The sequence below is a fragment of the Agelaius tricolor genome, unplaced genomic scaffold (genome assembly GCF_023055355.1).
Source record: "Agelaius tricolor isolate 1412-34295 unplaced genomic scaffold, bAgeTri1.0.p SCAF_9, whole genome shotgun sequence".
NCBI lineage: Eukaryota > Metazoa > Chordata > Aves > Passeriformes > Icteridae > Agelaius > Agelaius tricolor.
The window spans coordinates 33195587-33209521 of NW_027269269.1; the positions used below are offsets into that span (position 1 = coordinate 33195587).

Consider the following 13935-nt stretch of genomic DNA (forward strand, 5'->3'; position numbering starts at 1 on the left):
GTTGAGTTATAAAAGGCACATGCCTCTATGTATGAATGATAGTTTTGGCCAAAAGCAACATAATGTAATAAGTATTAATGCAATGGATGATTAGGTTTGTCACATTAATGACACAATGAATTATAGCACACAGGCATTGTGAAGGGAAAGGTGACTGGTGGCAATGGAATGGACAGATGGACTTCAAAATGTGTGCAGTGAGAGCTGGAGAGGACCATTTTTGGTCATGATTTTCTTTTTCATTTAAATTTTAGATAATTATCTGAGAGTAAATTGACCCCACAAAAAATTCTGAAGGATCATAACTTCTGGAGGATGCAGAAAGGCATTATTCTGTAACTACAAACAGGGTCCATCAGACACTCAGGACCTGAAGAAAAGTTGACAGATGTACCTGTAGCCATGCATGGTGTTCACACAGTGTGGAAATTATTTATTTCAGCTGGCTGAGAAGCTCAGCATCTGCAGAGTGCTCAAGGGTCATCACCTTCTAAGCATCAGCAGGCACCCATCCTTGTGATCAGGCCTTGCTCTGCTCCTGCCAGGCAGAGGGGTGGGAAGGGCAGCCCATGGGCCATGAGTGCAGCCCATTTATGTCTGCTTCAGCCTGCACATGGGGAAACAGGACATAACAGAAGCCCAGCTACAATCTTGTTTACCCAGTCAGCATATTTAAAGATATAAATATTTTTATTCTTTTTCTTTTGGATATTTGTCAAGAGCATTTTGGGTTCAGTGGGAAATTTATAGTGTAATATTTGGTAACAGTTGTATATTTTGAGGATGGTGCCATGAGAAATGGGATGTCCAGGTCCTACCTTGTTTGAATGATCTTTCTGGGTTTTACTGCCATGCTCCACACTATGGGATGCAAGTGCTTCCCAAGCCCTCTGACCTGCAGAGGCAAGGCCAGGGTAGGCACTGTGCCTTATGCTTCTTAGGGAGGGAAGGTAGAAGCCTTTTGCTCTGTACCATGGAAGTTTTCCCTGATGCAGCAGGGTTTTTTGTTGCCTGGGTTCTGAGGTAGAGCTCTTCAACCATCTTAAGAGTTGTTGGCAAAGTGACCTTGAAGAAAATTGCCTCAGGTACTGTACTGGGGGATGACACAGTATTAATGTGTTGGCCTAAATTTCAAATCCTAAGGTGGACTAGGGTGGTGGCTGTGTAAGGAGCCAACAGCCAGTGTTGTTATGTGCCATTGTCCAGGGCATACTGAGGGGCCAGTCAAGATCTTCTGGAAGCTGCTTTGCTTAGACACAGTTCAAATTTGAACAGGCCTTGTTCCAGAGGGCTTGTGGGCAGTATTAATGGAAGGAAAAATGTGGGGAATACAAAAGTAAAAGCAACTGTGCTACACATGTGAAATCAGATTAATGTATGATTTTTAGTTCTGCAGAAATAGCATGCAAGAAGGAAAGGCTGTTTTAGTGAAAAGAAAAAAAAAACCAGAGAGCATGAAAGCAGAACAGAAAGAGCCAAGCATACAGTTAATGGGGCCAAGAATAAAATAAGGTGCAGAGGTTAGAGGAGGCAGAGAAACACCATGTTTAAGTAAGGAATAAGGGTAAACGTAATGCTTGTAGTACTCTGTAGATTTTGAAGAGTACATCTTGACCTGCACGCCTGCAATATTTTCCTCTGAAATGTTGTATTGGAAAGGATGGATGCTGAACTGTCCAAAGGACAAGTAGAACCTGCTGAAAGTAGCTGTGTCCATTTGATGAAAGCTTGAGCTTTGGCATACCTAGTGACTACATAGATGTAGAAGCAGCTTTCCTTTTTCTTCCCAGTTTCAAGTCCTTCACAATCAGAATTCCTATACTGCAATTACACTGTTATAAGAAAGCTGCAGACCTCATATCTTGTTTCTGTGTTGGCTGTAAGAAGAATTGGATCTTTCCCTAGACACCAGTTTCACTGACTAGGAACCAACAACTGTCCTACAGTCTGTCCCAGGGCTAGCCCCCTCACCCCTGGCTTTGGAGTCCAGCAATTCACAGCTTTCTGCCTCTTCTGGTTAACTTGATTTTTCCATTGGATAAGTCCCAAACTCTCCAGGTCCCTATGTGCCTCCAAAGAAGCTCTACCCTAGGCCTGCATCCCTTCCCAATGTATCCCACCCTAAGGTATATCTCAAGAAGCAACTTTAGGTCTTTATTGTCTCCTGAATGAAGGATTCCCTTCAGTAGGCAAAAAAGTAGAAACCTGAGGGACAGAACTTGGTGTGGACTTTTGATTTAGAAACACTTGAATGTTTTTCCATGTGTTCCTGGCACTGTTGCCTCCTACATAGGATGCTTAGAGAGCCTCCATTTAATGTTTTTTGCATATTCCTGTTGGAAGTAATGACTGTGACTACATGGGCAGTTTTGAAGGTGTGCCTGTAAGTATTTGCAAGGAATAGAGAAGGTAAATTGTGAAAATCTGATAGCCAGTAGTATTGATGAGTGTGGGTGAATCTCAGGAAGAAATTTAAGGCTATTTTTATCTTTTTCATCCTGCTCCTGCCTCCCATTTTGGTACTCAGAATTTATAAAATCAGTTAAATTAAAGTATTTTGGTATCCTTTTTTTTTTTCCTTTATGTAAGTTGTGCTGCTTCTGTTAATATACTGGAAAGAGCACCTGCATAGCCTGTGTCCCATTCTCCCACAGCTACATGTCAGTTGGATAACACCACCATAACAGGCCATTTCAGCCTCCCAGCAGTTGTCCTTGCCATTCTGTTGCACAAAATGGTGTTTTTCACCCTTCTTCAGAGGTGGAGACGTGCCTGTTGCAGCACCACAGTAAATAGTAAGACAGTTTGTTTTCTTAACCTTTGTCTATCTGTATTTCAAAACTCACAATTTATCTAGTAACTTCATCAGGAGGTTGGGATGTTTCTGAGGCAGTGTAAGCAGAGATACCACATAGCAGAATTTGTTGGGAGAGCGTGACTAATGGGTATGAGAAGATCCATGGCTATGGTTTTAACTCTCAGATTTCCAGTGGGAACTTTGTGAACAGAAAGCTGCCATCACCTTCCAGGCTGTGTCCTTCCCCTTGGTGTGCTGGGACCTCTCTGACACAGGGCTTTTCTCCCTCAGCCCTGTGCCTGCTTCAGCTCAGGTGCTTCTGTCCCACAGTGACAGACACAGCAGAGAGCTTCAGTGCAGGTGTGTAACTGGAGATATCTGTTAAATCTTTGCAAATGAACAAACTGCTCATTTGAAATATAAAAGTGAGCTTTATAATGGGTGCTATGCCAGAATGCATTTTTACTTTTGCTTTTAATAGTCCCAAATGGATTTAGTAATGTTTCCTTTCTAGTTTTATTTTGGTGGTTCTTTTTTTACCTTGTCTATGCTACGTTACTACATTCTATGAATATATAAGTTCAGCCTACAAAGCTGAACATGTACACATAGTAGCAGTGGGAGAGTCGGGGTTTTTTGATTTGGATGTGTGTGTTGGGTTTAAAGTATCCATTCTTCTGGTCTTGAAAACATTTGGGATGGGATTCTGTCTTCTTCTGCCGTTCCTTCTTTCTTCTTGCTGTTCTGTTCAGCAAGTTGACAGTCTGATGTTGATTAGGGCTTTTAGGTACAACAGGAGTACAGCTAATAAGAAAAAAATGAGTTGGTGTGTATTTCTGTGCTGCGCTGCTCCCTACTGAGTTGTCTGACTACCAAATACATTAAGGAGTTAACAACTGAGAGTTGTTATCCTGGAGGGATGCTGATGGAGCCTGGTGGTTTTACAGCTGAAGAGCTGGGTTTTAGAACAAGCTATGCCAGCCTAAGAAGCTTCTCTCTCTATTCTTATCATAAATTCTGATAAAAATTATCATAAATTATCATTAATTAGTTATGCTAAGGTGATACTCAGCAAAAGACAGCTAGCAGTGAGCACAGCAGGGTCTTTAGATGGTTATTGTCAGGGTAAAGAGAAGGAAAGGTGATTTTTCAGTATGCGCATGTTCCAGGAGCCCTTTCTGTGCAGGAAACAATCCCATGGTCATAGCTAACTGTCAGAAATTTACCATATTTGGATTCCCAAAACAAAATGCAATGTTTAGTTGGGCTTTGAAGGGCAAACAGTTCCTTATGGAGCTTAATTGCTTTGTTTACATGTAGCTAGTTACTTATCCCGTAGCAAGAACAATAGGCTGAGTGCCTTGCTTAACCCATGATCAGAATGAGATAAAAACTGAAGAAAACGAGGCTGTATTTCTTAAACAGACCACGGGTCACATGCAGGCTCCTTGGCTGGCTGTCTCCTAGAAGACCTGCTGCCTGGCATAGCCTTTCTTTCCACAGCAGCTGTGTGACTTTGCCTTATGTCCTCACTGTCTGATCTTCAGCTAAAAGCAAGTGGTGTTTCTTGAGTCTCTATTTCACATGGCCCAGGCACCTTCCTGAGAGCTGTGTGACTCACTGACCATTCCTGGCACAGTGCCTGCAGTGAACATCAGACCATCATCACACCAGGCTTTGACCTCACATTACCCCACAGCTTAACCTGGACCGTGCCCAGTTTGCAACAGAGGCAGCTGGGCTTCCTCCTCCCTGTACAGAGGCAGGGTTGTGAGCCTTGATTTCCCAACCAGCCACACCTGTCCTGTGGGATGAGGTGAAAAATGGAATTTACTTAGTTAAGGCAGATCTCTGCCAGTCAGTCATGCCTGCTACTGACAGGAGGCCTTGGAGCAAGGGTGCTCCAGCCATGCCAGAGCACTTTTCTTGTTGTCACGCAGTCCTCCAGCCACAGGCAGTACCCGTGATCCAGCGTGACACGAGTGCATGACCCAACACGTGCTCTCCCTGCCCAGAAGTTGAGAAGTTCATTGTCAGGTCTGCCAGATTCATAGAGACAAAAGAAAAATTTTGGTTGGGACTGCAGCTCTCACACCCTCAAGGAGTCCCTTGCGTCTTGGGGGAGCGTGGGGCTCACGCCAGGTCTCCCTGCATAATTGAGTTTTCCTGAGCTCTGAGCAGAGAGGACATTCCAGAGATTTTTATCTGTTTGCTTCTCCATTTCACTGGTGACTTTCCCCCTCATAACATCTAAATTAAAAGTCAGAAAGTTTGCTGAGAAAGACTCCTAGTTTGTTCCTCAGGTAGTTTCTTTTGGCAGAAGGGAATTCTCCATTACACCTGCTTGTGTACCAAAGGATTAAGGTAGATGTTCTCCATTAATTTACCAGAAGTTAAGTGAGCTTCAGCAATCCCTGCAAACTGGAGAACAAATTGCTAACATCTCTTATTTTGTAAATCTGTGTGCAACTGGGAATGAGAGGCCTTTGAAAATATGCACAGAAAAATTCAGTGCAGGACAGCACCTGCAAACCAAAAGTCTTATTTATCTTTTTCCATGAGTGAACTATTAACTGGCACAGTTGTGTGCTCAAATCTTAGGTACAGTTTACAGTTGTCACTTGCACTTGAAGAGGTGTAAATGGATGCTGATAATCTTTATAGCAGTCATCTCCACAGCTATTCCTCTTCCCTCTGTAGGCAGTCTCTCAATTGCAGAAATATTTCCAATTTTTGTATGTTTGTGGTACAGAGGAACCAAATCATGCAAATAACAAGACCACAATGACAGTGGTATTCTAAAGAATATGACAAATTATCATTACTTTCCCAAGCCTTTAGACTATGAAAATAAACTTTAAAAGTCTACTGAAGATTTAAGCAATGAGAGCCCCTTCCCTTCCACCACCACCTAAATATATGAGCTTCTTCTAGAGCTGGAGGCCTCTTCAGTAAGACTATCACTTGTTTTGAGCTTATACAAGCATTTACAGCTACCATATAAATTGAAATGTTAGCATGTCTGCTCTTGCCTTGTCATTCTTCTGTTTGTGTAACACAGAGCCCAGTAGTCATCACAAAACAAGAAAACCTTTGGAAATATGTCTTTGAGGAGGAAGACTCCACACAAGGATCAGTCATATTCCTCACAAGAATTCAACATCTGAGTCAGGGGTTCCCAGAGACTAACCTGAAAGATGCTAAGTATGTGACCCTCGGGAAAATTTTCAAATTGTGGCTTTTCTGCACTGTCCTACTGATTCTTTTTCTTTTCTTTTTTTTTTTTTTTTTGATCATGCAGCACCTAGCCGGATGTCCCACCCATTATGTTGCCCTCCATGAACAAAATTCAGGAAACTCCTGAGTTCATTGTCCAAGAAAACCTTTTTTTTTGGAATACAGACTGAAAAATATAATCTATTTTGTCAAGTGTTTCCACACCTCTGTAAACATGCAGTCTCCTCCTCTGGATGATCTCATGCATATATTCATCAAAGTTCTTACTTTGCTTTGAGACCACATTTGCAGCAAAACAGTAGTATATGTAATATATAAAGGTTTTGGGTGAGATCCAGTACAAGCATCTCATGGTGAAATCATTCTTAATATTATTTAACAGCTACCTGGTGTTTGATCCAGAGAAACTGGTCACACCTTCCTTTAGACACTCAAGTGAATGGCACATGTGAGCCTTGGATTTTACATGAATGTAGAGCAAGGAGGACACAGATCATAGTTGTCTCTCACATTGTCAAGCATATTCCTCCTCCATTTTTTGACAGTGGATTTTTGATAGAGTGATGGCTGTTAAACAGGTATGAGTTCATCAGCACTCCTTACCAGAGAAACCTTGTCTGGAAACTCTTACCTCTCTCACTGGAAGTAGAGAGAAGGAAAATTGGAAGTCTGGCTTAAGGAAAACCATGTGGTACTACAGAAGTTAAGTGAACATCAGCTAACCTGCTGGAGCATCACAGGCTGGAAACCTGAATGTTCTGGCAGATGCCGTCATTTTGGCAATGGCGCAGGTGGCAGTCCTGCAAAGTCCTCATGGTCTTTATCATGTAGTAGGAAGTGGCATTGCTGCCCTGGATGCAAACATCCTAAAAAAGAAGTGGAATAAATAAATAAATAAACCACAGAAATAAATTCTTGGACACAGGTGACACCACGAGTATTGGAGTGCCAGGTCACAGTACGAGTACTGTAGAAGTGGTTATCGGTGTTGCCAGTGACAGATGTAGTACCTACCAATGTTTGTGTCTTACAAAACAAAAACCCAAACACCAAACCCAGCAGCCTTACAGACTTCTTGCTTTCCAGCTTTCAAAACTCTTCTGGAGAGTTTTTGCAAATGGATGGTCTAAAACCAAGGCTGATTAAATATCTGCTCTGCCTCCTGTCACCTTGGAAACAGGGAATGCCGACTGTGAAAGCAGTCTGAAGGATCCAGGATGGAAATTCAGATGTTCATGTACAACAGACTTTTCCCCTTTTTTATTGCTCAGAACAATATGAGAGTCCACAGCAAGGTCTGCATTTCCAGCTATGTGCACAGTGTAGCAAGTACATTGAGGCAGCTTGTGGCTGGCAGTATTTCATGGTAAATGCTGCCTTAGAACTAGGAGTGCCCATGTCTGTACCGCTGAAAGTAGGGAAAAAACTTACTTTCATACTCCATAATGCAGAGCATGCACCCACACAGTTTTAGGTCCTTATTTATTGTAGCCAGTTTATTGTGGGCCATGGTAACTATCTGTGTTATATGTCTGTTCTTGCTTGCATCTCTGGGAGATAATGAGATTGTGTAGTGGTTATATTGACAGCAGGGTTTCTTTTCCAAATTCCTTTGCTTCTGTTCTGTTCTTCATACAGCCCACTGAAATAATCTCTGTCTATATTGCAGAGTTCTTCCAAGAGATTTTTCTTTTTAATTGGGTACATCTATAAAAAACAAGGAATTCTACCTTGCAGTTTTGTTCCCTCAAGACTTCAGTCTACATCCACCCATTTAAGTCATCTTACTTTTGTCCCTAATCTGTCTTAATATCTTCAGGCAACCAAGAAACTGGCCTTTCATCTGCCTTGAACTCTTGAGAATTGCTCAACACTTGAACAAAATTGTTTTTCCTCCTCCTGCTGTGAAGATAGCACCAAATTAGGAGTGTGTTATGGGCCAGGCTTTTCCCAGTTGCCAGGGGCTGTGATCTCTTAACCTAAAGATGGAGAGATGTTCCTTGCTGTGCTTGACATGGAGGCCTGGAAGTCCTGTGCTCCTTTAGGCATTTTAGGGTTCTCAGTCTTACAGGGACTTTATTTCCCAGCTTTCCTGACACTTAACTGTTTGTGGCCAAGTAAATATTATGGGGTGTGCGCAGCCAAAGAGTACAGTACCCCTAAAAGATAGTGGAAAGAAATTGAGCTAACATTAGGGCTGATTTTCTTGCTCCTTTGTCAGAGGCCATTATGGACTTAACAGTCAGTGATATGTAAAATGTTTCCCTTCTAATCCTGTTTTCTCACTAAATTTCAAGAGAGATGCCAGGATTACCACCTTGGGTTTGGGGGTTATAGTCTCAACACTAGTGATTACAATAAACTAGGATCCTCCAGATCACTGCTTGATGTCCTCTTATCCTGGAAATTAAATTTTGCTGATTTAAATGTCTGCATCCATTGTCTTTCCAAAATGCACAGCTTGGTTTTAAAAATAAATGCTTGCCATTTTGGGACAGACTGTGTGCTAGGTTTAAGTTCACTTAGCAAAGCTTTTTTATTGGAGTGGCTCATGTAACTAGTTAACATGCAAGAAATTATTGAGCTTTCACTTCCTCCACTCCCATTTCCTGTTTGGATGTTGAAAGGAAGCCCTGATTGCTAATTTGTGATTAGCCAGCAACCCAGAGTGAGCTTAATCCTGTGGGTTTGTGTGGTGCTTGCCTATGCAGATACAGCCTCACTCAAGAGTGGGATTGCTGCAGTTCACGTTTCATGGGGAGAGCTGTAAACAATCTGCTCTTCTTTCTGTGCATTCATGGCCTGCCTTCTGAGAACAGAGGTAATGCCTGGCCTGCCAGAGCTTGGGAGGTGACACTAAAACGTTGGATGCTGCAGTAGAGAAGGGACACTTGAGGGTGTTTTTCCAGTCGTGCTTGCCCAGGAGGTGGCACTGTGAAATAGTGGGATTTTTACCTGCAGCGTTTGTCGTCTCACCCCCTGTGATTGTTTGAGACATGACAGAAGAGTGAAGTTCCTTAGTCAGTAAAACCAGAGTGACTTGTACTTCTTTTAGGATGCCTCAGTGCCCTCCTATGTGAAACACGTGATGCTATCTGCTTTGCACTCCTGCATTAGGGAGCTGACCTTCACACGTACTCTTGTGCAGCCAGGATCAGAACTGGGTTTCTGGGTGAGATTGTGTGGCCATAAAAGAAGTGATGTCGTCTTTGGAGCATTTTTACTTCTGAGGCTTTTGTGCAACTCTGTTGTGTCCCCCTTGACATTTCTCAGACCTACTGACAAAGCAGCCAAGATGAAGAGCTATATACATGAAGTATGTGCTAGAAAACTAGAAAGCTTTGAGGAATCTCTGTGGGATCTCTCTGTGCTGCATTGTGCTATGCTCCTGTTAGAGTACTGGTATCTCTGGTTTAGTGCTCATATATAACACACAGAGAGCTTTTTAAAGGGATCTCTGACCCCTCCTGCAAGTGCCTGACCTGACTTGTGCTGCCAAGTGCAGGCCAACACAGCTGAGATAAATCTAGAAAATCTTCCAGGTCTTTCATTATTGTAATGGTGATAAGCTGAGACCGTTTTCATTTCTCTCTCCAAAAAAAGCCTGTGATTAGGAGCACATACGGATCTGTGGGAAATTCTGATCTTGGAATGGATATTAATACTTTACAAAATCTTAGGCAAGCTTATTGACCTGCTTATTTTATTTCTCAGAAAGGTGAAAAGGGGTAATGCTTTCATAACACAAGAAAAACAAGAACATATTTGTAACACAATGTAACAAATACATTCACAATATACCTTCAAGCTAGATATGTTACGGGAATGAGAAATACTTTTGTTATTATTAATCAAATACTAAGTGGCCTATACATCTATAACAAAGGCCTCTTAGCAAACACATCCTTTAAAATAGCCTGACCCTTTCCACTTTTTCAGAGACATTAATAGTTTCCTGGCTCAGTGTTTTAGGAAATGTCGTCATAGTCTGGAGGAACCAATAAAAACATAAGTCACCTATTTTGTCTGATCATTTTACGCCAGGATATTTGAGGCTGGAAGCTGTGGAGGGATAGGAGGGGACTGCTTTGTTTGTGTGGGTGGAAGATGTAGAGGATTTAATACTGCTTTAGTATAACTTTATATAGTAGGACTCTAGAACTGTGTGAAAAATAGCATTTTTTGAGTTCATAGACAGAGGCTTTAGATAATTTTTGTAACTATTTGATTTTTTTTTTCTCCTTCCTAGGCCATTTCTTGCTTCAGTGCTTGAGGAAAGGGATGTTGTCTTTGGGGAAGAGTATTCTGTTGGTTTTAGGCTTGCATTGTCCTTTAATAAAGAGGTGAAAGCTCTTAAGAAATGGCAGTGCCTTAAAACAAATGTTGGTACCTGATTATGGCAAAATGATTGGTGGGACAATAGCTTATTTGGTATGGTCAAAGGAGACCATTTCCTACAAGCAGAAAATGTAATTACTTAAATGAAAGAGCTACTACTGTATGAAATCTTAGTACAAAGCATCATTACGTGACATTGTGAAAAGTAAACTATGAGTGTCTGCAACAGGCATCTGGTGACACTTTGTTCTCCATTATAAATGCCAGCATTTACAGTGGGACAAACCCTGCCACCCTTCCATGGTTTTGATTCTCTCCCTTCTGAGGCCAAGTTTCCAGCAAGTGTGCTAGTCCTGACTCTGATCTCTTGGCTGTGCAGAGCAGATAGGCATTGCAGTTTTTCCCCTATTGTGCTGTTGTCTGCTGCAAGCTTCACACAGCCCCTCAGAGGTAACACCTCTGTTGCTGTTGATTTGTGCTTGGTTGCATGGAGCTGGGAAAGGCTGTTCTGACCCCATTTATCCTCTGCCTCTTCCCAGAGCGTCCTCCAGAGAGGACCAAAGTTTTTGCCCGTTTTTGGGAAGTCATGCTCTGTGTTTTCTCTTCTGTGTTCCATCAGCATTGGAGAGCAGTGTAATGTTTGTCAGCAGTCTAGAGAAGCTGAAGGATAACACTTACTTCATCCTGCATAGCTGTCTTTACAGAAATGAGCTGAGGCACCAAAAGAGACAGCCACCAGCACTGCAAGCTGCACCATAATGCATTATGTGGACTGTTCTCCTTACTTGCCCCCCAAAGTAGAAAAATCAAACATGATTTCTTTTCAGCTTCTGCTGTAGCCCCAAATGGAAGTTATGTGCAGCTGTCAGTGGTTCACTGAGAGTTCAAACCATGTTCAGGCTGCAGTTCAGGGTCTGCAAACCCCCATTAAAATGTGCTTTGGGATTTCAGAAAAATGCAAAAGGAGGGCAAGGGTACCAAGATACCCTGATTAGAGTCCAGTCCAAAGGGGAAATTGCTGGTGATCTAGTGCATTTGTGTTTTATGAATCTAACAAAGTGTTATCTCAAGACTTATACAAGAAGCTGGCAAATGAACCCCACAAATGAACCTTATTGTTAACTCTCATCAGCCACCTGCCCTGTATGTTTTTGGAGGCTTTTCTCTCCACCTTTCAATTTAATGTACTGAATTTCTATTCTTTTTCAAGCTGAGTGTGCTCAGCCCTGTGGCAAAGAGACTGTGTCCTGTCACCTCCCACTCATGACAGCCACTAGGAGATGTTGTCACAGCAGTGTCCCCTTTGTAGCTGTCAGTATGGCTCATCCCTTCTGTGTGTGTTTTAGCAGGTCACGCCTAGACTTGTTACTGTGAACTATGCCATGAGATACCCCTTTCAAATTCTTTCTTAAGCTGGAGCTGGATCTGTGTGTGGAGGTGTCCCTGGAGGGTCAGTATCCCCTAGCACTTGGTGATACCAGGTCGCTGCTCCATCCCAAAGCACAGCATGCAGGCAACAGCCAAACTGAGGCAATTTCTGTCCCAAGTAACACCATGGAGACCTGAAGAGACATGCATTGAGCAGGATCTGTAGGTGAAGGGGTGAGTACAGCATTGTTACTATTTATGCTTGTTCCCACGACAAATTCAGAGCAAAGTGGCCATGTCAGATGCTCCTACCAACTATTCAGGGGCTTTGGAGTAGACAAGTCTCTCTTTCTGACTTGCTGTCTTCCATGCTTGGATTTCATCTCATTCATCAGGGGGTGTAGGCCCTGATGGGATAAGGGTAGCTTTTTCTATCATCCCTGTTTCTTGGGTGTTCAGGGTCTAGGGAAGGCAGAGCTCTTCTCAGTGCAATCATTTGCAAACAGGAGCTTTTTAATTTTTATTGGTGTGTGGTGAAACTGTTGTGAGCTGTGCACGTATCAATTCTAAAATAAACGCCTCTCTCGTGCAGCAGAGGAATTGTGACCTCAGGAAGAACCAGATTTAAAAATAAGACTATCATTTTAACCCTCAGCTTGTGCCCCCCTCCGCTCAGGCTTTTATGATGATGGCTGGAATTTCTTCATTGACTGTAGGATTTTTTCCAATTAACAGTGTCATTCTCCCAAACCAGAAACTATACAATCCTACCCAAAGAGATTTGGTGAAAGTGAAACTGTAGAGAAGATGAAAGCAAACTATTTCTTACATTTTTGTCTTATTTCTGTGTCCTACCATATGACTTGGCCATAGCAGTTGTGTGAAAATGCGTGACCTGTTCTGTAAAGCTGAATATGCTGCAGTCTCTGTGTTTACAGCAGATACAAGGAAAAGGTTTTGTCTTCAGGCACGTCTGTGCAGGGCCTAGAACACTTTTGGCTCTACATAAGAAATAATAATAATAATAAGGCCAAAACCTCTCTGCCAGCTAGTGAAATGAAAATGCTGTACTTCACAGTTATGTCATTGGAGAATTATATTTCATTAGAGCTGATATTAAAAACCCTTATGTCAGTAGTGAAATGTGGCTGACTTCAAATTTGCAAAACACATAGGAAATTTTTTTGTAATGTGTTGTCACTTTAGAAGTCTGGCAGTCCTTTAGGTTCACTCATAAAACTTTAAGCTCTCAGAAGGGGAAAACCCCAAGGCTCTTTCCCCTAAGCTTTAAAAGCTTTGCTTTTACTAGCAAATGCCATTTTTACAAAGTATAGGCAAGTAATGTTCTGGATGCTTCAAACAGCAGCAGCTGTTAGGACTTTCAGGTTGGGGAACTGGATTAAGTATTTCATGAGAAGTTATTCTAGGTGTTTAAATGGTAGCTCTTAGAAAGTCAGTGAACAGGGTAGAGAATAGCAAAGTCTATAGCATAGTCCAAACTGTTTCTGGTTATTAAATGCAAAAACATGCCTGTTGTTTTGCTGTTTTCCCTTCCCATTTGGTGGCTCACAGGCTTGTGTTACTGGAAAGGACTGTGTGCACAGCACTTGTGTTGAGTTCGTTCCAACAGGTCACTGAGCTGCAGAACAGTTTGCATGTTAGTTTTCACAAATTTATGAAGTACTTGTAAATCAGACTTTTGTGTTAGTCACAGTAAAGACATGAAGGGGTATAGGTGAGTATATGTATTAGCTCTTATTTTTGCTTGCTAGACAATATGTAAATGTCCAGTGCAGTATGTAAGATTATTTCTGTTACAGTTAGATTTATTGTAGGAGATGGTAATTGATACTTGATTCTAGGCAGGAGGTTCTACTTTGAATTTTTGCTCAGATGTGGAGAACTTGTGAACATACATACATAGTCATTTGCTAATAGAAAAAATATATTATGGTTAAGCAAACAAATGCAAACTCTTTGTGGCTTGAAAATAGGATAATGACTAGATGTGTATCCTCTTCTGCTTGGATACATCCAACTCCACACTGTTCTCCTTATTGAATACTACACAGGGCAATAGCCATTGTCTGCTACATCCACTCAGAGGCTGTTTTGGTGCTGTATGACCAAATAAGACAGACAATGGCACAGTCCACATTTGGGGGCTTTTTCCTGACACTCTGATTATAGTCTCT

General features: G+C 42.0%; 2 protein-coding genes across 4 annotated transcripts in view; one reads left to right on the forward strand and one right to left on the reverse strand.

Annotated features, from left to right (window-relative positions):
• Positions 1-13935, forward strand: part of CMSS1 (cms1 ribosomal small subunit homolog) — a 227246-nt gene that overhangs the window by 143713 nt on the left and 69598 nt on the right. The gene's annotated exons all lie outside the window — the stretch shown is intronic.
• FILIP1L (filamin A interacting protein 1 like) overlaps positions 1-13935 on the reverse strand; it is a 191377-nt gene that overhangs the window by 141040 nt on the left and 36402 nt on the right. For both annotated transcript variants that reach the window (XM_071433559.1, XM_071433558.1), the window contains exon 2: positions 6758-6900. The gene's annotated coding sequence lies outside the window, so the exon portion shown is untranslated. The remainder of the gene's footprint in view (positions 1-6757; positions 6901-13935) is intronic.